The 25650-nt window shown below is 39.6% G+C and overlaps 1 protein-coding gene and 1 pseudogene across 7 annotated transcripts in view; one reads left to right on the forward strand and one right to left on the reverse strand.

Moving 5' to 3' along the window:
* NTM (neurotrimin) overlaps positions 1-25650 on the forward strand; it is a 964342-nt gene that overhangs the window by 327733 nt on the left and 610959 nt on the right. The window lies entirely within an intron of this gene.
* On the reverse strand, positions 2588-2948 carry LOC112606396 (annotated as a pseudogene). Its single transcript, XR_003115631.1, has one exon. The product of XR_003115631.1 is annotated as a 60S ribosomal protein L37 pseudogene (transcript).

Consider the following 25650-nt stretch of genomic DNA (forward strand, 5'->3'; position numbering starts at 1 on the left):
CACTTTCCATGAATGCCTCATTTAACCCGCATAACAACACAATGAGGCAGATGCTGTAATTATTCCCATTTTACAGATGAGGGAATTGTGATTTCCTTTAAAAACCAGACATTTCCCATTGGAAAGAAAAGTCCTAAAGATTTAGCTAATAATTTTATAAGAGGAAGAGGAGAAAGCCAAGGAGGAGAAGGATAAGAAGTTCACAAAGGAAAAGGATTTTCCAAGGTTTACATGGTGAGTTCACATCAAAGTCAGAACCAGCGCCCTCTGTCCTTGCTCTCAGCCCAGTGCCAGGCTTCCCCGTTTGGTGTATTCTTTTCGTGAAGTTCTACTGATTTCTTACATTGTAGCCCAGATATGATTTGCTGAGGGATATCTGAGAGAAAGTCTATGGTGTCCTTTCCATAAAGTGTACCTTGATTGCTTTTTTCAAATCTCTCTCTTGCTACTAATCTTTCTAACTTACCTTGATATTGGGAAGTGTGGTCTTTGGAGCCATGGATGGAGAATTAACTAGGGAAACATAAGGGGTGATGGAATTAATTCATTGTATCTTGATTATGGTGGCAACTATACAGGAATATATGATTGTCAAAATTCATTGACTTGTTCACTTAATGTATGTTCATCTTAATGCTTGTAAATTATACCTTAGCAATGTTAACTAAAAAAGTAATTAAACTCCCACATTGAACAAGGAGGGATCTAGAGCATTGAATCCGCACAGATTCTCTGAGCTCAGTCTAGGAAGAGAAGTGAGGCTGAACTATACAGAAGGTGTTGAAATTAGAAATGTACTTTCCAGGAATAAGTTAAAAATTGAGTTTTTGTCCACCTACAATAATCAGGCACTGTGCCAGGTCCTAGGACTATAAGGAAAACTATCTCAGATATAAGCTTATAATCTAACAGAGAAGACAAAAAGTAGAAAGATTAAATTCAGTGAGTAAGTGCTATGTTAGAGGCAGGAGTGGGTTGCAAAGGAGAAACATCAAATACAGATGAATGGCACAAAAGGCTTTCTGCAGGACATTCATATAGAGCCCGAGAAATCAGGAGAACTCCTCCAGGATCACTAGCTGTATTGGTTCATTCTCATGCTGCTAATAAAGACAAACCTGAGACTGGGTAACTTATAAAGGAAAGAGGTCTAATTGACTCACAGTTCAGCAGGGCTGGGGAAGCCTCAGGAAACTTACAATCATGGAGGAAGGGGAAGCAAACACACCCTTATTCACATGATGGCAGGAAAGAGAAGTGCCAAGCAAAAGGGGGGAAAGTCCCTTATAAAACCATCAGATCTCATGAGAACAGCATGAGGGTAACCGCCCTCATGATTAAATTACCTCCCACCAGGTCCCTCCCACTACACGTGGAGATTATGGGAACTGCAATTCAAGATGAGATTTGGGTGGGGACATAGACAAACCATATCACTAGCCAAAGCAGCAGGGGTGTGTGAGTGGGTGTGTGGGTGTGTGTGTATTCAGTATCTTGAACTAGACCACTGCTCTTCAAGACCAGATCTCTTGACCATGTAGAAGCCAGGATAGCACATTTAGCTGGAAGCTAATTGTGAAGCTGGGAAATTATCCATGTATAGTGATGTTGGGCACAAACTCATGTTCATGTTCAGGTAATAAGCAGAGCATTTTGGGCCCCTTTCTTTAGGAGTTGTCTAATTTTACTTCATTTGCTATTTCTGCTTATATTGGTTACCAAAGAATTGTCTTTCTTGGCCAGAGACTCAATGCCTTATTCTAAATGTAAGGAAAATCCTTCCTTTTGTTGAAACTTCAGAAACTTTCTAATTACCTGCCTTTATTCAATACCTTGAAAGCAATTGTATGCCTGTCATAATGTTTGCATCCTAACACTCTTTTCTCTTCATTCCACACTTTCTCTTTAAGAGATCCCCCCCTTCTCCCATAGTTTTAGTTACCTATAAGTTCACAACTGTTTATTCTATATCTCTCGCCAAAATCTGTCTTCTTAGCTCCACTTGACCCAGTTGCTTACTGGGTCATTATGATCTTCTAGCTTCTTGATGACCTAGTTGTTTATTGGGTTACAATAATGGCAAAGAATTACACTGTGCTTACTGTGTGCCAGGCACGGGTCTCTGCACTTCACATATATTAATTCATTTAATCCTTACAGCAACACTTTCAGTAACGTGCTAGTATTGTATAGCATCCTATTGGATCCCTTCCAGGCACCTCATACTCAGTGTGTGCAGAGCTGATGTAACCCTCATTCCCCTGAAACCTGCAACTCAACCTTCTGTACTTCACGTTTTATTGATGCCATCTTGTAACCAGGTGCTCAAACATGAAACCTAGAAATTGTTCTTGACCTTTTCCATACGCAACCAATAATTTACCACCAAAACTTTTCCCTTCAACTTTTCTTAGGAGAAGTAGCATCATATAGTGGCTACAGGTTTTGTCTCTGGAGTCAGACGGCTTAGATATGAATCCTGTTCTGCCATTAAATAGCTGTGAGTCCTTACAGCAGTTTCTTAAAGTTTCTGAACCCTAGTTTTCTTGTGAAAATTTTTATTTATTTATTTATTTATTTATTTTTATTTTTTAAAACCAGAACATTTATTGCATGACTAATCGTTGACATTCTTAAGATGAACTAGATGCTGCAACAGCTGCCCTCTTGGGTTTAGGTGTTGTTCCTTCACAGAATCCATGCCTGAATCTGCGGTATACAATTTTTAGGTGCCTCATTCGACCAGTTCCGGTGGTATTTCGTCTTTTAGCCTTGGCACTCCAGTTATACTTTCTCTTGCGCTTGGCAGGGTAGCCACATTTGCCACAGGTCGACTTCTGAAGGTGGTAGGCCTTAGAGCCATAGCGGCGGCACAATGTGTGCATCTTATTGCGACGCTTTCCAAACGATGACGTTCCCTTCGTCATCTCGCTTCTGCAGCCAAGACCAGAGAGCTCTTGCGATAATTAAACGAGTTAAACATGTAATATGTTTAGGACAGTGCTTGGGACAAAGTAATAAAATATTTCTTTGTCTTTCTCAGTTTCCAGTTGGTGGACAGTATAATATACTAAAAGAACAAAAAGCAACAAGTGTTTTGCTAAAGAACAAAGCAATTGGTGACATACAGACCTGGGATTATGTCAACTTTTTACCACCTACTATATGCATGACTAGGGCAAGTTGGTGAATCCACTGAGCCTGGTTTCTTTATCTGTAAAATAAAGATAATACCACCTACCACAGGGCCATTGCCAGGAATAAATGAAAACTGTATGTAAATTGCTTAGAACCATGCCAGGCATATGAGAACAGTATATGTTATTCCTTTAACTGCTCTTGAATTCCCTCAGCTACTACTAAGAAGGAAATAATTAGCTGCCCTAGAAGCAACTGGGCATGGTGGATGGGACAAAGGAAAGGAGCCACTCAACGCATTTGTCAGTTTTGCTGGGAACTACAGGATCCAGAGGCACGGGCAGGGATTCTGCCTCTGCCATGCCTAGCTCTCTAGCTTTATAAATCATGGCCTATGTGTTTATTCTTCACCAATGTCCAATACTCGTATTTCTAGAAAAGTATATTCCTCAACCTTACCATCCTCATTATAGCAAGTAGTGGGCTCCTCAATGCTGCGGGCCTTGTTATTTCTTCATTTAATGGTGTGTCCATGGGGCCTTAGGGCGTGAGGTCCTAGACAAATGCAAGGCTGTCTCTACTCCATCAGATGGAAGGCCAGGAAAGCCAAGGGAGGGGTGGAAATGGGGGTGGAGGGGTAGATGCATCACGGATGGACCCCAGTGCAAAATGAAAATGCAGGACCCTGGTTTTAAAAGTATCGAGTATTTCATGATGGCAATTGCAGAGCGTTAAACCAAATGTGGGGCCCTTCTGAGCTTGAGGCCCTGTGCAACTGTGTGTGTCACACAACCATGGCACCTGTCCTTGGTGGGAAAGACGTGGCTCCCTTTCCCACAGTGTCCTGCTGCCTTCTCTCAGATGCTCACGAAGAGCCCAAACCACCCTCAGACATGGCTTTGTCTTCTTTCCTCTCTACTCAACTTGGAGATTACCTTACGAAGCAGAGTTCCTGACACCACGTCTTCCATCCCACCTTCACCAGGGATCAGCCCATACTTGGAACTCCTGATCTATCAGGGTCTGCTTTTCCAATGAGCTTTACTCCTTCTCTTTAAAAAGAAAAAAAATATGGTAGTGATGAAGTGTCGATTCTTAAAAGTCAACATATAGTGAGTGCTACTTTAATTCCACATAAATTGCTTTTAGCATAAATTCCCGTTTCATCTTTAAAATGATCTCATCATCACAATAGTAGCTACTGTAATAACTCCATCTTACAGATAACATACAGATTTGGAGAGATCCAGCATCTTGTCCAAGGTCACACAACGAGCAGGTGGTGGCACTGGGTTTAGAACTCACTCTCCACTCTCAACTTCTGAGTGAGGGAAGAGTGCCCAGAGCGTGGAGAGGTGCATCATGGGACAAAACAGAGAGCAGCAGCAACAGAAAAATAGGAGGAAGAAATAAACCATCTCTCTAATAGAAATATTAAACACTATCAAGATACCATTTTTTCCCAAGTGACTATTGTTTTAAGGCAATTCCTAACAAAATACCAATAATTTTGTTTGGTTTTGTTGGAATGGCTTTCTGGGAGAATAATGCTGATTTTTAGCTACAGACAAGAAAACTGTAAAATAGAAAAATTATACAGGATAGGAGGAATAGCCCCGGCTATTTTGAAACATTCCACAAACCGGCAATAATATAAATGGTGAGTTTTAGGCGTAAGAGTTGATAGATTGATGTGTATAACAAAATAGATTGCCCTGAAACACTCATACAATATAGGAATTTTGTGTATGAATATGACAATTTGGGAAATCAGTTAGGGAAGAAGGGGATAGTCAAAATTGTTGTAGGAATCACTGATTAACTATTAGTGAAAAATCTATATAGATCCCAACTCTTGGATTATAGAGAAGAAAGTAAAAAAGCAAAGTCATTAACATTAGAAGTATTGAGTTAGATAGGAGGAATAAGTTCTGGTGTTCTATTTCACAACAAAGCTGAGTATACTTCATAATAATGTGTTGTACATTTCAAAATAGCCAAAGAGAGTATGTAAAATACTCTCTTCACAAAGAGATGATAAACATTTTAGGTGATTGGTATGTTAATTACTTTGATTTGATCACTCCTGAATGTATACATGTGTCATAATACCACTTTGCATCCCATAAATATATACAATGATTGTTTTTCAATTAAATGTTTTTAAAAATGTAGAAGTAAATACAAATAAATATACATCAGGATTTTGGAAGGAGAAAGTCTGTGTATGCCCAAAGCAATGACATAAATAATGGATGAAAGACTGATGAATTTGGCTGCATTAAGATCAAATCTCTCTGAATGTCAAACATCATAAAATTTAAAAACAGTATGTCAGCCAGATGGCAGAACAGGAGATCCCAGCTCTTGTCTCCTCACAGAAACACTGCTTGGAATAATGCACACACAAAAATACTTTCACAGGAGTCAAAGAATCCAGATGAGAGGCCACAGCACCTTGGTGGAGCAGGGAAATAAAGCTGCATTGAAGAGAGTAAGAAGGAGTTTCACATTACTCATGACACCACCCCCCAAAGGCCACTCAGCCTAGTGTGAAGAAAGATAGGCTTGCATGAGGGGAAGAGAGAGAAGTGAGTAGTCTACTTTGCTGCAGACCCAACAACAGGTCAGCTCCAGTGAACCCCAATTCCAGGCCCACATTACTCATGTCACCACCCCCCAAAGGCCACTCAGCCTAGTGTGGAGAAAGATAGCCTTGCATGAGGGGAAGAAAGCAAAGTGAGTAGCCTACTTTGCTGCAGACCCAACAACAGAGAGATCAGCTCCAGTGAACCCCAATTCCAGGCCAGGCCTATAGCCCCAGTCTCCAGGCCTGCCTCAGTGGCCCCGGACTCCAGACCCACTTCCATACCAAGCCAGCCCCCACAACTCCAGCCTCTAGGGTTGCATCCACAGAACTGGGCTTTAGACCCACTTCAGCACCCAACCAGCTCTAGTGACTCCAGACTCCAGGTTGGCTCATGTGGTTCCAGGCTCTAGGCCAGCCCTTACAATCTCTGGTTCCAAGCTGGTCTATATTGACTTAGGACCCCTGAGGACTCAAAGCCTAAGATACTCAAGCACCGGGCTGGTTCCCACAGAACCTGCTTTAGGTTCATCTCCATAGACCCAGTCTCCAGGCCCATACCAGGGGATCCCAGTGCCAGGTCAGCTCTTGTGGATTCAGAATGGAGTCACACATGTGGACCCAAGCCCCAGGCTCATCCATGGGGACCAAGGCTCTAGTCTTGCCCTCACAGACCCAGGCACTGGACTGACTCCTGTGGACCCAAGTTCTAGGCTCATTCATCCACTGACCTAGACACAGGCCCCTCCAGCATGAGGACTTCAATAGCAAGCCTCACTATGGACCTCATTAGATGGCCCCACCCAAAATCTCTATAGAAGCTGATTGGTGAAGGACTTTACATAACAAGGCAATATGTAAAAACTGGAAAAGATGCCTAATTTTTAAAATGCAGACACCAGTGCAAAGCCGCAAGGATCACAAATAATCAGGAAAACATGATATGACCAAAGAAACAAAATGAAGCACTAGTAACTGACCACAGAGAAATGGAGAACTACAAACTTCCTGACAAAGCATTTAAAATAATCATCTTGAAGAAGTGCAGTAAGCTACAAAGAACACAAAAAGATAACTAAAAATCAGGAAAATAACACATGAACAAAACAAGAAGTTCAACAAAAAGAAATCATTTAAAAAAACAAATCTGGAGATGAAGAACACAATGACTGAACTGAAAAGTTCCATAGAGAACTTCAACAACATATTTGATAAAGAAGAAAAGAGAATCGGTGAGCTCAAAGGCAGGTCATTTGAAATTACCCAGTCAGAAGAATAAAGAGAAAAAAAGATTGAAAAACAGTGGCAAAAGCCTCTAGGACTTACAGGACACAATCAAGGAAGCAATACACACATTATAGGAGTTTAAAAGGATCAGAGAAAGAGAATGGGGCAGAAAGGTCATTTAAAGATGTAATGACAAAAACTCCTAACATCTGGAGAAGGAAATGAACATCCAAATCCATGATTCCAAAACAACCCCAAATAGATTAAACAGAAAGAGCTTGTCATGAGGCACATTATAGTTAAATTTGAAAAAGTCAAAAACCTAGAAAATTTTGGAAGCAGCAAGAGAAAAGTGACTTGTATTCAAGAGAAAATTCCCCATAAGACTATCAGCAGATTTCTCAGCAGAAATCTTGCAGGTAAGGAGAGAGGGGATGATATATTCAAAGTGCTAAAAGGAAAAAAAAAACTGTTAAGCAAGAATACTTTACTCAGCAAAGCTGTCCTATGCAAATATAAAAGACTAAAGACTTACCCAGGCAAATGAGGGCACTCAACACCACCAGATTTGCCTTTCAAGAAATGCTCAAATGAGTTCTTCAAGTTGAAATGAAAGGATACCAACAATATGAACGAATAAAACTGATTATAAAGGTAAGATTCAGAATACTACAATACTGTAATGATGGTGTATAAATTACCTCTAACTCTGCTATAGAAGTTAAAAGATAAAATCATTAAAAATAACCATAGCTACAATAATTTGTCAATAAATACACAATATAAAAAAGGCATAAATTGTCACATCAATAACATATAATGTGGGAAGAAGAAAAGTTAAAGTGTAGAATTTATGTATGCAGTTTAAGTTAGGTTGTTTTCAGATTAAAATAGATTTATAACTGTAAGATATTTTATAGAAGCCTCATGATAACCACAAAGAAAATACCTGTGTGAGATACACAAAAGAGAAAGTAATTAAAGCATACCATTACTACAAAAAATCAAATCACAGAGGAAGACAGAGAGGAAGAAAGGAAAACAATGCTGTCAGAAAACAATTAACAAAATAGCCAGAACAGGTCCTTATCTATCAATAATTACTTTAAATGTAAATGGATTAAAATCTCTAATCAAAAGACATATAAGACTGAGTTAATTATAAAAGAAGATCCAACTGCATGCTGCCTTTAAGAGACTCATATTAGCTTTAAGGACAGATATAGGCAGAGAGTGAAGGAATAGAAGAAGATAATCCATGCAAATGGCCAAACGAGAATAGGAATGGCTATGATTATACTGGAAAAAATAGACTTTAAATCAAAAATTGTCAGAAAAGGCAAAAAAAAGGCCATTATATAATGATAAAGGTATCAATTCATGAAGAGGATAAACAATTTTAAATATGAATGTGCCCAGTATTGAAGTACCTAGATACATAAACATTAACAAAACAAAAGGAAGAAATAGACAGCAATGCCATAATAGTAAGGGACTCAAATACCTCATTTATAATAATGTATAGATCACTCAGACAGAAAAATCAATAAGAAAACATTGGATTTGAGCAACATAATAGATTAAAGGGATTCTAACCTAAAAAACATAAAGAACATTCCATCCAACAGCAGCAAAATACATATTATTTTCAAGTGCACATATAACATTCTCCAGGATCAGTCATATACTAGACCTTCAATCAAGTCTTAAGCAACTTAAGATTTAAATTTTATCAAGTACCTTTTATAACCATAATGGTATGAAACTAGAAATCAGTAACAGGAGGAAAATTGGAAAATTTACAAATATGTAGAAATTAAACAACCCATTGCTGAACAATTAATGGTAAAGGAAGAAATAAAAGAGGAATTTTTTTAAAATCTTAAAATGAACAAACATGAAAACACAACATACCAAAACACATAACATGCAGCAAGAGAAATCTTTTTCATTTTACTTTATTTTTAACAGACATAATAATTGTATAGTATACATTTGTGAGGTACAATGTGATGTTGTGATGTATGTACACATTGTGAGATGATTGAATCAAGCTAATTAACATATTTTAACCTCACTACTTATCATTTCTTTGTGATTATAACTTTTAAATTTTACTTTTTAATAGCTTTGAAATATACAGTATATTATTATTAACTATAGTCACCATGTTATGTAATAGATCACTAAAACATAGTCCTTCTGTCTAAGTGAAGTATTCTTCCTGTTGAACTAAAACTTTGAATACTTTGGCCAACATCTCCCCTTACCCCACCCACCCACCCCTGAGTCCCTCAAAACTACTATTCTACTCTTTACAAGTTCAACTTTTTAAGATTCCACATGCAGTAAGATCATGCAGTATTTGTCTTTCTGTGCCTGGCTTATTTAACTTAGCATAATGTCTTCCAGGTTCATTCATATTGTTATGAATGAAGAATTTCCCCTTTGTAAAGGTTGAATAGTATTTCATTGTGTGTATATGTCACATTTTCTTTATTCATTCATCCATTGATGGACACTTAGTTGCTTCCGTATCTTGATTACTATGAATAATTCTGCAAAGAACATGAGATTGCAGGTATCTCTTCAATATATTAATGTCAATTCCTGTGGCTATATTCCCAGAAGTGGAATTGCTGGATTATATTGTAATTTTATTTTTAGTTTTGAAAGGGACCTCAGTATTATTTTTTATAATGATTATACTAATTAACATTCCCACTGACAGTGTTCAAGTGTTCTCTTTTCTACACATTCTTTCCAGCAATGTTTATCTTTTATTTTTTAATAAGTCATTCTAACAGGTCTGAGCAGGTACTTTAGACAAAATTCAATATCTCTTCATTAGAAAAACCTCTCAATAAATTAGGTACGGAAAGAATGTACTTCAACATAACAAAGGTCCTAGGTGACAAGTCCACAGCTAACATCATACTGAATGGTGAAAAGCTGAAAACTTTTCCTCTAGGATCAAGAAGAAGACAGGATGCCCACTGCCACCACTTCTACTCAATGTAGTGTTGAAAGTTTTAGACAGAGCAATTAGGCAAGAAAAATAAATAAAAAGCATCCAAATTAAAAAAGAAGTAAAATTGCCTCTCTTAGTATTGAAGGGATCTTATACAGAGGAAACTCTAAAGACTGACTGTACCAAAAAAACTGGTAAGACTAATATTTGAATTCACTGACATTATAGGCTACAAAATCAACATACAAAAATTAGTGAGAACTAACAATAAGCTATCTGAAAAATAAATTAATTAAGAAAACAATCAATGTGGGTAAATATTTTTAGCAATATAACAAACCATTAGTACCCTTAATATATAAAGAACTTCCTAAATAAATAAGAAAAACATGAATTCTTCAATAGTAAAATAAACTGAAAATATGAAGAGCTAGTTAAAATTTATGAATGTTTGAGAAACATAAACTTCTAATCACTTTTTATCAAATAATTTAAATTAATATAAAATTTAGATGGACCTGTGTTTGTCTCATGAATTGGTAAAAGTTAGAAAAATATTGACTTCATTTTGGCAGTAAGTATTCCTAAACATTAACATTAGAGATGTAAGACAAAAAGCAGTTTGGCTGCATGAAACAAATGTGTTAAAATATACCTGTGTTCCCATTAATAGGATTATCTCCTAGGGTGATTAAAAAATAACTGAGAAAAGTATTTTTGTAAAAGACTGTTTTGTTGTAGTGTTTTAGGAAATAGAAAAATAGTGGAAGCAACCTAAATACCCAATAGAATGATTACACACAGTCAGTATAACACAAATCATGAAATAACTGAAATTTACACATCTCATTTATTCATGAAAAATATATTGAGGGCCTTCCATATCTTTTTATGGGCATAAACCCTGAAATACCAATGAACTGAACAACAAAAGTCTTTGCTCTTCAGAAGCTTACATTTTTGCAGGGAGAAAATGTGTAAGAAGCATAATGTAAACCCCATATTTTAGCAAATGTTGAAAGATGATAAATGCTAAGAAGAAAACTATGTCTGGGTAGGTGATGGGGCATAGCAGGGAATAAGGAGGTGGGGTTGCAATTTTAAAGTGAATTGTAACTGTCCTCACTTGGAAGGTGTTCTTTGAACAAATGCATGAAAGCAACAATGGAGCAAGTTTTATGGGGGGAGAAGAAAACGTTCTATATGGGGGGGAAAAAGGTGCAAAGTTCTCTTTGCAGATATGAGCATTGCTGGTGTGTTCAAGAACAGGAAGGAGGTCAATGTGGCTGGTGCAGAATGAGCAGCAGGGAAGGACAGGATAATAAGAGTAAGGTGGGGAGGAGGGGAAGAGAGGTAACCACCTAAGTGTGGGGTTGTGGAGGCCATTCTAGAAACTTCTGCTTTTACTCTAGGTAAATGGAAATCTATTGCCAGCTTCTGAGCAGAGGAATGACACAAAATGACTCATGTTTTAAACAGATCTCTGTGGTTGCACTGGTGTTTGTAGGCTCTAGAGGGCAAGAGTGGAAGCAGGGAGACTTGTTGGGAGGCTCTTTTGCAATAATGCAAGAAATAAATGATGGTGGAAGCAGTAGAGGTGACAAGACAGGATTAGTTTGAATGTAAAGGCAACAAGATTTCCTAATGGATTGGTTGTCAGATGTAAAAATAAGGTAGGAGTCAAAGTTAACCTAAAAGTTTTTGGCCTTGGCACTTGGAAGGATGGAGTTGGATAACAGAGATGAGGATAACCTTGGTTAGGGAAGACCAGCAGTCATTTCTGGACATGCTAACTTCAAGATGTCTGCTAGCTTTGTTGACTAGACAGTTGCAGCTTAGGGCAGGTGTCTTGCACAGGACTGACCCACTTGAGAGTTATCAGTATATAAATGGTGTTTAAAGCCATAAACCTTGAATAAGATCCTAAAATGGAGTGAATATAGACACAAAAGAGAGTTCGCCCAAGGTGTGAGCCTTAGGCACTCCAGCACTGACGGGAAGGAGGGAAGAAGAGAAATCTGCAAAGTGGTCGAGAGGAAAGAGTCCTCATGATGGAAGGAAAAAATAAGACAAAACAGGAGAGTGTGGTATCCTGGAGGCTAAAGGAAGAGACTGAACTGTAACAAGGAAATGCGTAGCAGTGCAGAATGCTGCTGTGTGATGACGGAGAACTGCACACTGGATTAGCAATTCCGAGGCCATTTTGACCTTGACAAGAACAATGTGAGTGCATTGATGGGGTCAAAGAGGGGGTGGAGCAGAAAGCCACGAGAGACAGAACGGCTAAACAAACCCATTCACTGGTATCAGATACCAAATTCTTTCACCAACTCAGGACAACTCTCAACTCTTTCTATGTCCTCTATCTTCTGCTTTCCCTAGATTACTTTTGTCAGCATACAAATATTCTACAATTTCTCTTACCTATTTTTCAAAACTACTTAATGACATGGAAAAATACCCGTGATATCTTGTATGCAGTGCATAACACCAAGAATATTTAAGGTGATGCCACCCTCCCCACCAACAAAAGCCTCAGCAAGCTGTCCATGCTCCCCATGGCTGAAGAGAGTAGGGGTGGGGAGGAAAGGGTTGCTCTCCCAGAGTCTTCCCTGGCTCTGGTTTTTCTCCAGCTCTGTACTGGAATCTTATTATTGGTTTTGATTCTGGTAGTTATTTTATTTCTGTCGTGATATCTACTCAAACATGAGAGTCAGTCCCTTGCCTTTAATTCACTAATGGAGTGGTTTTCAAAATGTGATACCCAAACCAGCACCATTAACAGCAACTGAGAAGTTGTAAAAAATGCAGACTCTCTGGTTCCACCAAGACTCAGTGAATCAGAAACTCTTCAGCTGGGACACAGAGTCTGTGGTTTGCAAGCCTTCAGAGTCATACTGATTCACTACTCCAAACCCTCCACAAATCCAAGGCTGTGCTAGGTAGGAAATGTTTTCATAGAGGCATTTGTGGGTTACCTAGAAGGATCACACCTCATGCCACCCTGCAAACAACTAAAACATGATGGATGGACATTCCTCCTTGTAGAAATGCCTTTTCCCTGCCCCTGTCCCCACCAAGGAGTATTTCTGGCTGCTGAACTGGTTCCCTTCTCTCCAAGGCCTCTTTTTTCCCCTTCTCTCTCCTTATTCTCTCAAAAATAGAAGGAATGTTTCCAGTGTCTTTGGAAGAACAATTTAGTTGCACATAACCTTTGTTGTCTTTTCTCTTTCCAATGCTTATACCCTCAAAACATCCTCCAAATAAAGACAAACAGTTCTTAAGAGGAGGAATGCTGCTGTTAACTGTCAGAACTACCTTCTCACACACTTCTGTGTGTATATTTATAGATCTAAATATGTGTGTGTGTGTATAAATACACTAGAGATAAATAGAAATCATCATATGTATACACATACGTATCAATAAAATGAAATGTGAGCAGTTACCCATAACCAGTGGGATAATAGATCGCTTAGGTTTTCTTCCCCTTCTTTTCCTACTTATTTGCATTTTCCAAATTTCCTGCAGTAGATACATTTAACTCATAGAGACAGGTGATTTTTTTTTTTTTAAGACAGGATCTCACTCTGTCACTCAGGCTGGAGTGCATTGGCATGATCTCAGCTCAAGTGATCCTCCCACCTCAGCCTCCCAAGTAGCTGGGACTACAGATGCATGCCACCACACCAGCCTAATTTTTGTATTTTTTGTAGAGACGGGGTTTTTCCATGTTGCCCAGTATGTCTCGAACTCCTGAGTTCAAACAATCTGCCCGCCTCAGGCTCCCAAATTGCTGGGAGCCATGGTGCCCAGCCAAGACAAGTGAAAACCAAGGAAGAAAGAAAGAAAGGAAGAAAGCAGGGGAGGGAGGGATAAAGAAAGAAAAAAGAGAAGGAAGGAAGGAATAAAATCAGCAAGGAAAGGAGGAAGGAAGAAAAAGATGAAAAAGAAGGAAGGAAGAAGTAGAGAAAAGAAAAGAACAGAAAACTAGCAGCAGAGAGGGAGCCCCGGTTGGTCAGGGGTGGAGGTTGCAGGCCTGCTCATGGTGGTGTATATGTCCCCAGTATTGCGTCTCACCCTCTGCTGCTGCCAGGTATCTCCATGGAGTCTCTCATTGTAGGGAAAACAAGGATGTCATGCTATACACCGGGTGTGTAGTGATAAAGAAATGCAAATTTTTAGAGCTCAAAACAGAAAAATGGTTAAGTACATGTTCTAAATATAAACTACACAACGCCATAATACAAGTAAAAAAAGGGAAGGAAAACATAACAATCTGGTGAGGTACAAAAGGCTCTTGTTGTCCCTTAGCTGTGATGAAGTTCTGTTTCCAACCATTTCCTTTCTGTCCTCTTCCTATCTACATGGTCCAGCCTAGTCTGTCTCAACTTATCCTCAGCTAGTAAATGAAGTCCAGATGTTAAATGCCTCATTAACACTTCTTGCCACCAGGGACAACTGTGTTCCAAGTGATTTTCTTAACTTCACTGGGCCCAATTCATTCTTTTCTATTTATTTGGAGAACTAGTATCTGAAAAACCTTTCCTCTCTTCCTTTCAGTATGTTTTCCTTTCCTGTTTATCTCCACAAAGTGTATGTTTATGCTACAGGTAGGCAATCATATCGTTTTCCCTCTGTATTTCTAAGTCTTACTCAGGTCACCTCTTATTTTAGAGTCAAGTTCAATATGCTGTGTTGTTAGCAGTGGCAAATCTGTACAGGTCTGCAGCAACCTTAATTTTTGCTTCCTCAGAAGGAAGACTTAGACTGAGAGGCATAAGGCAGAAGGAGAGACCGATGCAAGTTTTAAAGCAGGAGTGAACGTTTATTAAAAAGTTTTAGAGCAGGAATGAAGGAAAGTAAAGTACACTTAGAAGAGGGCTAAGTGGGTGACCTGAGAGATTTTAGTGCACAATTTGACCTTTGACTTGGACTTTGTTACGTTGGCATTCTACATGTGCAGTGTCCTGCCAGCACCTGGGAGGGGCGGCATGTGCAGTGTTTACTGAAGTTGTGCACATGCTCACTTGAGGCTTTCTTCCCTTACTAGTTGAGTATTTCTAGAGGAAGGTCATGTACCGGTTAAAATCTGCCATTCTGCCTCATAGGGCACATGCTTGAGCCCACTCACCCAACTCCTGATATCTTACCTAGAAGCTGCTGACCACCAGCTTCAGATTTGTTTTTTGTTTTTTTTCTTAAGACACAGTTTCCTCTGTCTTCCAAAAGTTTCCTTATTTCTTTTTGTAATCTGTTCCTCCTGTCAGCCTCCTTTCCTCCTTCTTCTATCCCCTCCCCCAATTTCAGGCAATCACTAATCTCCTTTCTGTCACCATAAATTCATTTGTATTTTCTAGAGTTTCATATATTTGGAATCACACATGATGTACTCACTTTTCTCTGGCTTCCTTCACTCAGTGTAATCATTTAGAGATTTATCCATGTTGTTGCATGTATTAGTAGTTCATTTTTTATCACTGAAAAGTATTCCACAGTATGCATAAATCTTGTGTTTATGCATTCACTGATTGATGTACATTTGGGTTGTTTCCAGTCCTTGGTTAGTAAAAATAAAGCTCCAATGAGCATTCATAAACCAGTCTTTGCATGGTGTCTTAGTCCTTTCAAGCTGCTGTAACAAAACATTACAAGAGCAGCTTGTAAACAACAGAAGTTGTTCTCACAGTTCCAAAGTCTGAGAAGTCCAAGATCAAGACACCAGCCAATTCAGTTCTGGTGAGGACCCACTTTCTGGTTCATGGATGGCACTTTCTAGCTATGTCTTTACATGGTGGAAGGGGAAAAACAAGTTCCCTTGGGCCCTTTTTATAAGAGCATTAATCCCATTCATGAGAGCTCTGCCCTCACGACCTAATCACCTCCCAAAAGACCCCACCTTCTAATACCATCACCTTGAGAGTTAGAATTGCTTTCAACATGAATCTTGGAGGGACACAAATATTCAGACCATAGCCTATAGTCATATGGTTTTACTTCTTTTGAGTTACTATCTAGAAGTGGAATAGCTGAATCATATAGTAGATGTATATTTAGCTTTTAAGAAATTCCCTGTTTTTCAAAATGGTTGTACCATTTTTCATTCCCACCAGCAGTATATGAAAGTTTAATTTCCTCCATATCATTTCCAACTTTGGAATTTTCATCACAGCAATTCTAATTCTGATAGTGTTATCTCATTGTGGTTTTAATTTGCATTTCCCTGATGACTAATAATGTTCAGCGCCTCTTTGTGTGCTTACTTTCTGACCATGTGTCTTTTTTGGTGAAGTGCCTGTTCAAATATTTTCATTGCTTTTCTTTTCTCCATTGACTTGCTGTATCATCTTTATCAAAAATCAGTTGTCTTTGTCAGCATGGATCCATTTCTGGACTCTGGTTTGCTTCACTGACCTATTTTTCTGTATTTATGCTAATACTATACTGTTGATTACTAAAGCTTTTTTGTTGTTGTTGCTGTTGTTTTTTGATACAGAGTCTCATTATGTCACCTAGTCTGCAATGCAGTGGCACAATCATAGCTCACTGCAGCCTTTACCTCCTGGGCTTAAGCAATCCTCGTGCCTCAGCCTCCTAAATAGTTGGGACTACAGGCACATACCACTACAGACAGCTAATTTAAAATTGTTTTCTAGAGATGAGGTTTTCTTATGTTTCCCAGGCTGGTCTTGAACTCCTGGGTTCAAGCAATCCTCCGGTCTCATCCTCCCAAAGTGCTGGGACTACAAGTGTGAGCCACCTTAATCAACTTGATTACTATAGCTTTAAATCAAGTCTTCAAATCAGATAGTGGTAGGCCTCCAACTTTTTCTTTTTCAAAACTGTTTTGATTTTTCTGTATCTTTTGCACTTCCATATAGATTTTTTAATTAGCTTGCCAATTTCTACTAAAAAATTTCCTGGTATTTGGATTGAAATTGTGTTGAATTTATACATTAATATGGAGAAAATGACATTTAATAATACTGAGTCTCATGACTGATTAGCTCAGTATATGTCTCTATTTATGTAGGTTTTCTTTAATTTCTTTCACTGCAATTTTGTAGTCTTCAACGTACAGATCTTGATATCCCTTGTCAAATTTACCTCTAAGTATTTAAATTTTTAATGACCTTTTTGAATGACATTTTAAACATTTCAATTTCACATTGTTCATTGCCAGTATATAAAAATACAACTGATTTTTGCATAGAATTTCTTGTCTTGTAACAATGCTACACTTGTTAGTTCTAGTAGTTTTTATAGATTTCATCAGATATTCTATACGACAATCAAGTAATCTACAAATGACAGTTTTACTTCTTCCTTTCCAGCATGAATGCCTTTTATTTCTTCTTCTTGCCTTATTGTATTAGCTAGATTCTCCAGTACAATGTTGAATAGAAGTCATGTGAATGGACATTCTTGTCTTGTTCCTGATTTCACAGAGAAAGCATTCAGTCTTTTATCTTTAGATATGCTGATAGCTGTAGGTTTTTAATACCTGCTCTTTATCAGTTTGAGAAAGTTCTCTTAATTTGCTGAGAGGTTTATAAAAATCAGGAGCAGATACTACAGTTTGTCAAATGCTTTTGTCTGTATTAAGATAATCATATGCTTTTCTTATTTTAGTTTGTTAATATGATGAATTACACTGATTGATTATTTTTAATGTTAAACTAGCCTTGTATTCCTGGGATAGATTACATGGTCCTGATGTATACTTTTTATAGGTTTTTTGATTCAATTTACTAACACTATGATTTTTAGAATTTTTGCGTCTCTACTTATGGGAAATAATGATCTGTAGTTTTAGTTTTTCATAATGTCTTTTTCCAGTTTTGTTTTTAAGGCAGTGCTGACCTTATAGAAAGAATTGGGAATAATTCTTTCCTCTCAATTTTCTTGAAAGAGTTTATGTATAGTTGATATTATTTCTTCCTTCACTGTTTGGTGGCATTTACCAATGAAGCCAGCTGAGCTTATAAGTGTCTTTGTGGAAGGGCTTTTATCTACAAATTCAATTTGTTTTGGATCTTGCTCTTAATATCTATTTGGTGAGATCAGAACAATGTTTACTATCTGGCCCCATCATGACACAAGATACTCATGAGTACCCAACTCAATGTCTCATGAATTATTGGGTTCATCAAGTTTTCCATTCTGTCTGGTAGGAACAGGCAGTATCCTTGGCCCCGTGTGAGTGCTGGGCACTGTTCCTTCCAATCCTCTGGGAAGGTTCTTTGCCTGGCCTTTGGGAAGTTTTATTGCACACATGCCCTGATCAGTACTCTGCTGGATGCTCAAGGGGACCCTCTTCAGATCTCAGCTCTCTGTGCAGGTTTCTCCTCCCCTGGTATTCTATTCTGAGCACTCTAATGTTCCTGATATTCCAGGGCTTTCAGTTGCTCAACTCTGGGAGTCCTCTGGCCTCCACCTGATTACCTCTCCCTGTACCATGCCTGGAAATGCTCTCCAGGAAGTCAGCGGGGATGAATGCTGTGCTCATCTCGCTTTCCATCTCTCAAGAGTAATTATGTTTCATTGCCTGATATCAGTGTCTTGAAAACCACTGCTTCTAGGGTTTTTGTTTTTAGATAGGGCATCCCTTTGTCCACAGCTCACAGCAGCCTCAACTTTCCAGGTTCAGGTGATCTTCCCAGCTCAGCCTCCCGAGTAGCTGGAACTACAGGCAGGTGCCACCACACCCGGCTACTTTTTGTATTTTTAGTAGAGATGAGGTTTTGCCATGTCACTCAGGCTGGTTTCAAACTCCTGGACTCCAGCTATCTGCCTGTCCCATCCTCCTGAAGTGTTGGGATTACAGGTGTAAGCCACCGCACCCAGTGCTTCCAGTGTTTTGTCTCTCTTGTTGATCCTAATCTTGTTGTTGTTTCCAGTGGGAAGGTAATCAGGTCCCTTTTACTCCCTCGTAGTCAGAAACAGAAGTCCACCCTTTGCTCTTGAATATACGAGAAATTGTGCATAAATCATCCTTGAGAGACAACTGTTTGTCTTTATTAGCTCCATAATGTCAGAGAGAACATTCAAACAGAGGGGTGAAGATAGTGCTTCTAAAAATGCATAGCTGTGAGAGCTGGAATAAAATATGCAAGGTCATGAGGAGGTGCTTGTAACAGAAGCAGGAGACCCCACAGCCTTGCAGGCTTAATGTGGTAGAGGGAGCAATGCTTCAGGAGGGCCAAGTCAGAGAAATATCGACTTTCTGGATGGTCCTCTGGGTGTTGTAGGAACTTGACAACAAGCTGTTTCATGCCTGTGATTCCAAGCTAAACGTGCTACATATTTGCTAAGTGTGGAGGCATTTATGAAGGCCAACGGGACCCCACTTATTTTAAGCATCCTGTTGTGCTCCATCAGTGGTAATGGGGGTTGAGCAGCCAAATCATCATGCGTTACCTCCGCTGGGAAATTCACTCTCCAGGATCTAAGTGGAAAAGTAACAACAGCTTCAACTTTAGGCGAAACTCACGAGGGAGCAAGTTGGAGATGATTGGAAATTACTTTGGTCTGACTGTGCCCAGATGGTGGACTTCCTTTGTTGCAAGGTGTCATTCTCACACTGATGTTAATGCTCACTATGTGTATATTTGCTGTAGGCTGCCTTAAGATCCTTGGTGGGAGGAAATATAGGCCCACCATGCTGGGGGTTCAGGGGGTGCTTCCTTAGAGCAAAGAAACGATGATCCAAAAAAGGAGATGGTCAACACAGGCTACAGATACTACTGTTTTGCTTGATACCTCTTTTAGAAAGCAATTGAAAAATTAACAATAATTGCACACGTACATTGTGCCAGGCAGTGTGCTAGGTGCCTGACATAAGGTACTGTGCTTAACTCTCATAACAAGAATATATGACAGAATGATCTCAAATTTATGAGAAGCAAATGAAGACTCAGAAAAACCATATGCCTTGATAGATACAGTGTGTTTACCTTCAAATCCCAGAATCTGTGATTATCTTCAGCTTTGGACAGGGCTATAATTAGTTTATTCTGTGACGTTGCAATGGAAAACCGAAAGCTCTTGGCTTTGGAATGCAACACACACAGTTTAGAAGACTGGTTCAACCTGGAAAAGTCATCCATTTATCCATTCAAAAGATACCTATTGTAGGTGATGAAAGAGGGGGGAGAATAGATCCAGTGAGATTCTTACTCCAATAAAACTGCAGCCTAGTAACAGTGGCAACGTTGAGATTCAAAACCAGCTTTGCCCAGCACCTAGACTTGAACTCTTTCCATGATATCATTCTGCCTTCCTGATAAAATTTAGCATTATACTGACTTCCATTAGGCTAATGGACTATTTTGGCTCCAGAGGCAGCATATTACAGTGGTTAAAACTTCCGACTGTGAAACAGGCTGCATAAGTTCTGATTCTGTCTCCACCACTTACTATCTATCTGTAAGATCTTGGGTAAATTACCTAGCCTCTCTGCCTCAATTGTTTCATTGATCAAATAAAGGTAATGATAAGGACTTACCAGACAGGGATTTTCTGAGGGCTAAATGACTAGAGAACTTAGATGCATGTTTGATCCATCATAAATACCAAACTATTATTATTATCATCCTTGACTTCCTTGCTTATACCTGGAAATACTTTCTTATCTAGAGTTAATGGGGATTGTTTTACTTTCCTATGAAAAATTATTGCACATTAAATCAATGATTTTAGAACTAGAAAGAGCAATAGAAAAAATATTTTTAAATACTTAATATTGCCTCTAAAAAAGAAAAAAACAAAAACCTTCTGCCAAATTAGGATAAGTGACCCCAGGAAACCAGGGTAACTCAGCTAATTAGTAGCAGTGTTATTACTGGAACCCAGGAGACAGCAAGATTTCTCTTTCCTTTATGTTACAGTGCTACCCTATTCCACTCCGATTTTATCTTAGCACAATTGCTTTGGTGTCAAGAAAATATGTGATAAATTCCTGGTTCCTCTAGCTACTGGCTGGAGGGTCTATGCAAGTTACCAAACCATTCAGTCTCAGTTTTTTCATCTGTAACATGAGGATAACAGTGCCTCCTTCATTAGGTTTTTGTGATCATAAAATGAGATAATGCTTATACTAGATTAAGCACATTGGCTGACATCATAAGAGCTTTATAAATATTAAATATGCATGGTGACTGACAGCACTGGCTTTGGAGTCAAATATGAGTAGATTTGAGCTCCACCTCCATCTACCAGACTTGTGTGGATTTGGTCAAGTTACTTAACTTCCCTAATCCTCACCTTCATCTCATGATCTGTACATTAAGGATTATATGGCTAATATCTTAGGGTTTTTGTGAGGATTAAAGAAAATAATGCGGGCCAGGAGCAGTGGTTCATGCCTCTAATCCCAGCACTTTCAGAAGTCAAGGTGGGAGGATCATCTGAGGTTGGGAGTTCGAGACCAGCCTGACCAACATGGAGAAACCCCGTCTCTACTAAAAATACAAAAAAAGTAGCTGGGCGTGGTGATGGGTGCCTGTAATTCCAGCTACTTGGGAGACTGAGGCAGGAGAATTGCTTGAATCCAGGAGGCAGAGATTGTGGTGAGCCAAGATTGCGCCATTGCACTCCAGCTGGGGCAACAAGAGTGAAACTCTGTCTCAAAAGAAAAAAAAAAGAAAAGAAAAGAATGCTTGTAAAGCAAAAAACACAATGCTTGGCATAAAGAAAATAATGCTTGTAAAGCAAAAAACACAATGCTTGGCATACAGTCAGTATCCAACAAATAATAACACATGCAAGTATCATTATAATTATTGTCATTATTATTCTTTTATTCATTTGGTCTCTATCAAAACCACTATGTGATTAACTAATGTTCTCCAAAGTTCCAGACCTGCAAACCATCTCGCTACACTTAAAGAGGGGACTATCCTACATCTCCAGTCAGTCATTTTTCCCTAGACCACAATGAGTAAGAGTGATTGTGGCTTGCAAAATGGCAGCCTTCCTGTTGCCTGACTGCCAAAAGGAAACCTTTGGTGAGACCGCTTTCGTATGAACTCGTAACCATAGAACCAGTTTTTCAGGGAGTTCTTCAAGCACATAAATAATTGAACACTTGTTTTAATTCAGAAACATGCAGAACTCAAGATCTTTGCTAATCTCTACAGAGGGTGAAGGAGGAAGATGAAGGTTAATCTGCTGATGAGAGTAAATACGCTGTTAGGGCTTCATTTGCTGCTTTCTGGTAGATCCTATTGATGAAGAGGACCACAGTGACAATCACAGTGGAACACTTGACTCATCTGGAGTAGCTTTAACACCCTTGGTGTGATCTACAGGGCCACTAGAGAAGTGACAAAGCCACACCCACAGTGCACAAATTACAAGCAAGGACACTGTCTCCCATTATGATTAGCTGGCCTGAAACACCAGCTCTTCCTTATCTATTGTTGGTGTGGCACAAGTACAAAATATATAATATGTATCTTTAATCTCTAACTTTCCCAATCAGAACAGAGTGACCCAGAAACATTATGTGAAATACCTAAAGTCTCATAGTTGGTTCATGGAGAGGAGGGACCAGATTCCAACTTCTGGGCCATAATTTGTAGTATTACTTTCTTATGATTTCCACAGTTACTGCATTTGTTATTATTTCTTACTTTTTCAGATGAGTTAGCACTCTGCACAGACAGGTTAAATGGCCTGCCATCCAGGGCCGCATCACCATGTGATGGCTGATCTGAGACAGATCCAGTTCTTCTGATCCTCATTTTGCTGTTCTTTCCACTACACAATGGCAATACAAAAATCCTCCTTCTAGAGTCTAGCCGTTGAAAGTTATGAAGCATTATCTCTGCCGTTCACATCATCCAGTGGTGTTTTAAGCTTGTTTGCCATGGCAACCATCAACATATTAAGCCCTTCAAAGCAGGGTTGGAAAGGCAACTGCAGCTCCGCTATTGTTCCTGATGATGGATGGGAGAGTGCAGAGCCAAGGATCAGTTACTACTGATCCTCTTCCACTCAAGCGATGTAGGTAATGCAGCAGCTGGACCAGAATTCAGTCTTCTCCATGGAGCTTTCCTATATGGTATGTGCGGCATGATAGGTTCATGTTAAACACATAGCAAATAAAACCAGAAACAAAGATGGTAAAAGGTCACTCCTTTCTCCCTCCGTCCCTCCCTTCCTTCTTTCTTTATTTCCTTCCTTCCTTTTTCTTTCCTTCCATCCATCTTTCTTTCCTTCATTTATTTCTATGCAAACGATAGCAGAGTCCTAAATTCCATGTTAAGTATATTTCGGTGAAGCAGATAAATTTGGGCCATCATATCCCAAGCATCTAAGAAAACACACACTAAACTTGATGGGAAATATAACTAGATAGTTTGCTTCTTGTGTCTCCCCTTTTTAATCTTGTTTGCCCTCCCCTAATACATTCAACAAAGAAGTGTGCAAGTGCTTGTGTGCTTCTGTGTGTATCTGTTTGTGTGTGTGCATGTGCATTTGTGTGTGTGTGTGTGCATGAGAAAGAGAGAGACAGTCAAAAGGAGAGAGACAAAGAAAGGGAAAGAGAGATTTGTAAAGATATTGACTATATCTGCTAAGAAGGCCTAAAGGCCAATGTAATTTCTTTGAACCAAATAAAGAATTCATGGTCATGTGAAGTTTCAAAATAATTGCCCAGTTTACCATTCCTTTTCAGGCAGTGCATCTTTTTAAAAAGAGGTTATTCAGAACAAGTCAGAGGAGGGAGGGACAACACTTTTCAAAAACCAGGGCTGTAATTAGCGCTAAGTAGACACACGTGCTAGAAGGGAGTGCTCAGGTACCTGGGCCATGGCTTTGTTCTCCTGTCCAGATGCTGAGCCAGCTGCAGGGTGGCCAGGGCGCCAGTGCCCCTCACCTTCTCTACTTGTCTGATACGTAGCTAGAGGCTTCTCTCTTTGTCTGCCCATCTGGCTCCTGGCACCAGGAAGTAAAATTATTATTATTTTTTCCAAATGAAAGGCTTTGAATCACAGCTGTTAATTACCAGATGATTATTAAAAACACATATTGCCTACTGAGGTTTGGGAAGACAACTGAAGCGTGCTGTCTGGCCGTACTCTCACGGGCTCTCAGCCTCAAGTCGCATACACATTTCTTTAAAGAACATAATGTGGTTTTATTATACACACAGACAAATGCAAATAAGTAAGGAAGTGAGGAGAGCCCAGAATCCTGTGAGAAGTTAATAAAGACTTTTCCCCCTGCACATCACGCCCCAGAATCTCAAGTAGTTTATCGTAGCCCAGTGCAGGTCTTGGATTACCTCCATTTCAAAACCCGCAGCCCCTCCGATGGTGCTGACGAAGGCCTGTGCCCCAGTGATGCCCGAGAAAAGAAAGGAAAGACAGGCCCGGCAGAAGGGTACTCATAAATTCTAGACCTCAGCTGTCATGCTGGGGCACTGGATCTCGGGTGAAGGACAGATGGAGGCTGCCTGAGCAGGCACAGCCTGCGGTGGGGAGAGCAGCCAGTGAGAGACGGATTCTTTGCATGTCAGGGGAAATGACTGGAAATTATGGCTGGGCAGGGAAGAGGCAGCAGGCTTGGAGCTTGGACTGTGTGTCGGAGTCAGGGGAGGGAGGGGCTCTGGATGTTCAGGGGCCATGGGGTAGGTTTACTGTCTGGGAACTCAGGTCCAGGGACAACAAGTTCAGGCCTATAATCAAGGAGTATCTTGTTCTCTCTAAATTATCAGCATGATGCAAGGCACTGTGGGGAAAACAGACGTCAAAGATGGGGGATGCCTGTTCATGGGGTTTACAGTCTAGTTGGCAACAAAGACCACGATGGATGGAGTACTTCACAAACAAGGGAGGACAGAAACATGAGTGCTAAACGTACACATTCAACAAGTATTTATTGGATACTCATCATGGCATGTATGAAGTACTATATTAATGAACAAAATAGGAAAATATAAATAAAACCTTTTCTCTTTTTGGGCTTATATTCTAGCACAGTGAGACAGGCAATATAAAATTTGAGGAAGTAAAATAGGCATGATATAGGCAAATAAATTCTATGGAGAAAAAAAGTCAGAAAACAGGAAGGGTAGCCTTGGTGAGGGTGAACCTGATTAGAAGTAATAGGACAGGGCAGGCTCCAGAGAAGAAATGACTTGAAAGAGGTGAGGGAATGAGCCACATGGACATCTCAGCTAGAGGAAGCATCCCAGGCAGAGGAAGCAGCCCCAAAAAGGTATTGCGTTAGAAGGAAAATTTTCAGGTTCCAGAAACATCAAGGACGTCACAGTAGCTGGAGTGGAATAAGTGGAAGGGACAGTGGGGGCCACTGGGTCAGAGAGGAAAAAGGGGAAGCAATGCACCTGGAGGGCCTTGAAGGCCGTTACAAATATTTAGCTCTTCGTTAGGAGTGAGATGGGAACGAACTGGATGGGATTGAGTTGAAGACGGATAGAATCTGACTCTCATTCTAACAAGATGCCTCTGGTTTGCGCTCTCAAACTTCAGCATGAATCAGAAGCACCTGGAGAGCTTGTGGAGCGACAGACCGCTGAGGGCTGAGGCCTCTCGCTAGAGTCAGTGGGTCTGGTGTGAGATCTGGGAATGTGCGTTACTAACCAGTCTCTGGGGATGATTCTGCTACCGGTCTTGAGGACCACACTTTAAGATTTGCTCTAAGAAAAACAATAGGAAGCAAAGAGGAATAAAGCATCCTGGACTCTCTCCCAGAGGAGGTA

This window comes from Theropithecus gelada, chromosome 14 (genome assembly GCF_003255815.1).
Source record: "Theropithecus gelada isolate Dixy chromosome 14, Tgel_1.0, whole genome shotgun sequence".
In the NCBI taxonomy this organism is placed as follows: Eukaryota; Metazoa; Chordata; class Mammalia; order Primates; family Cercopithecidae; genus Theropithecus; species Theropithecus gelada.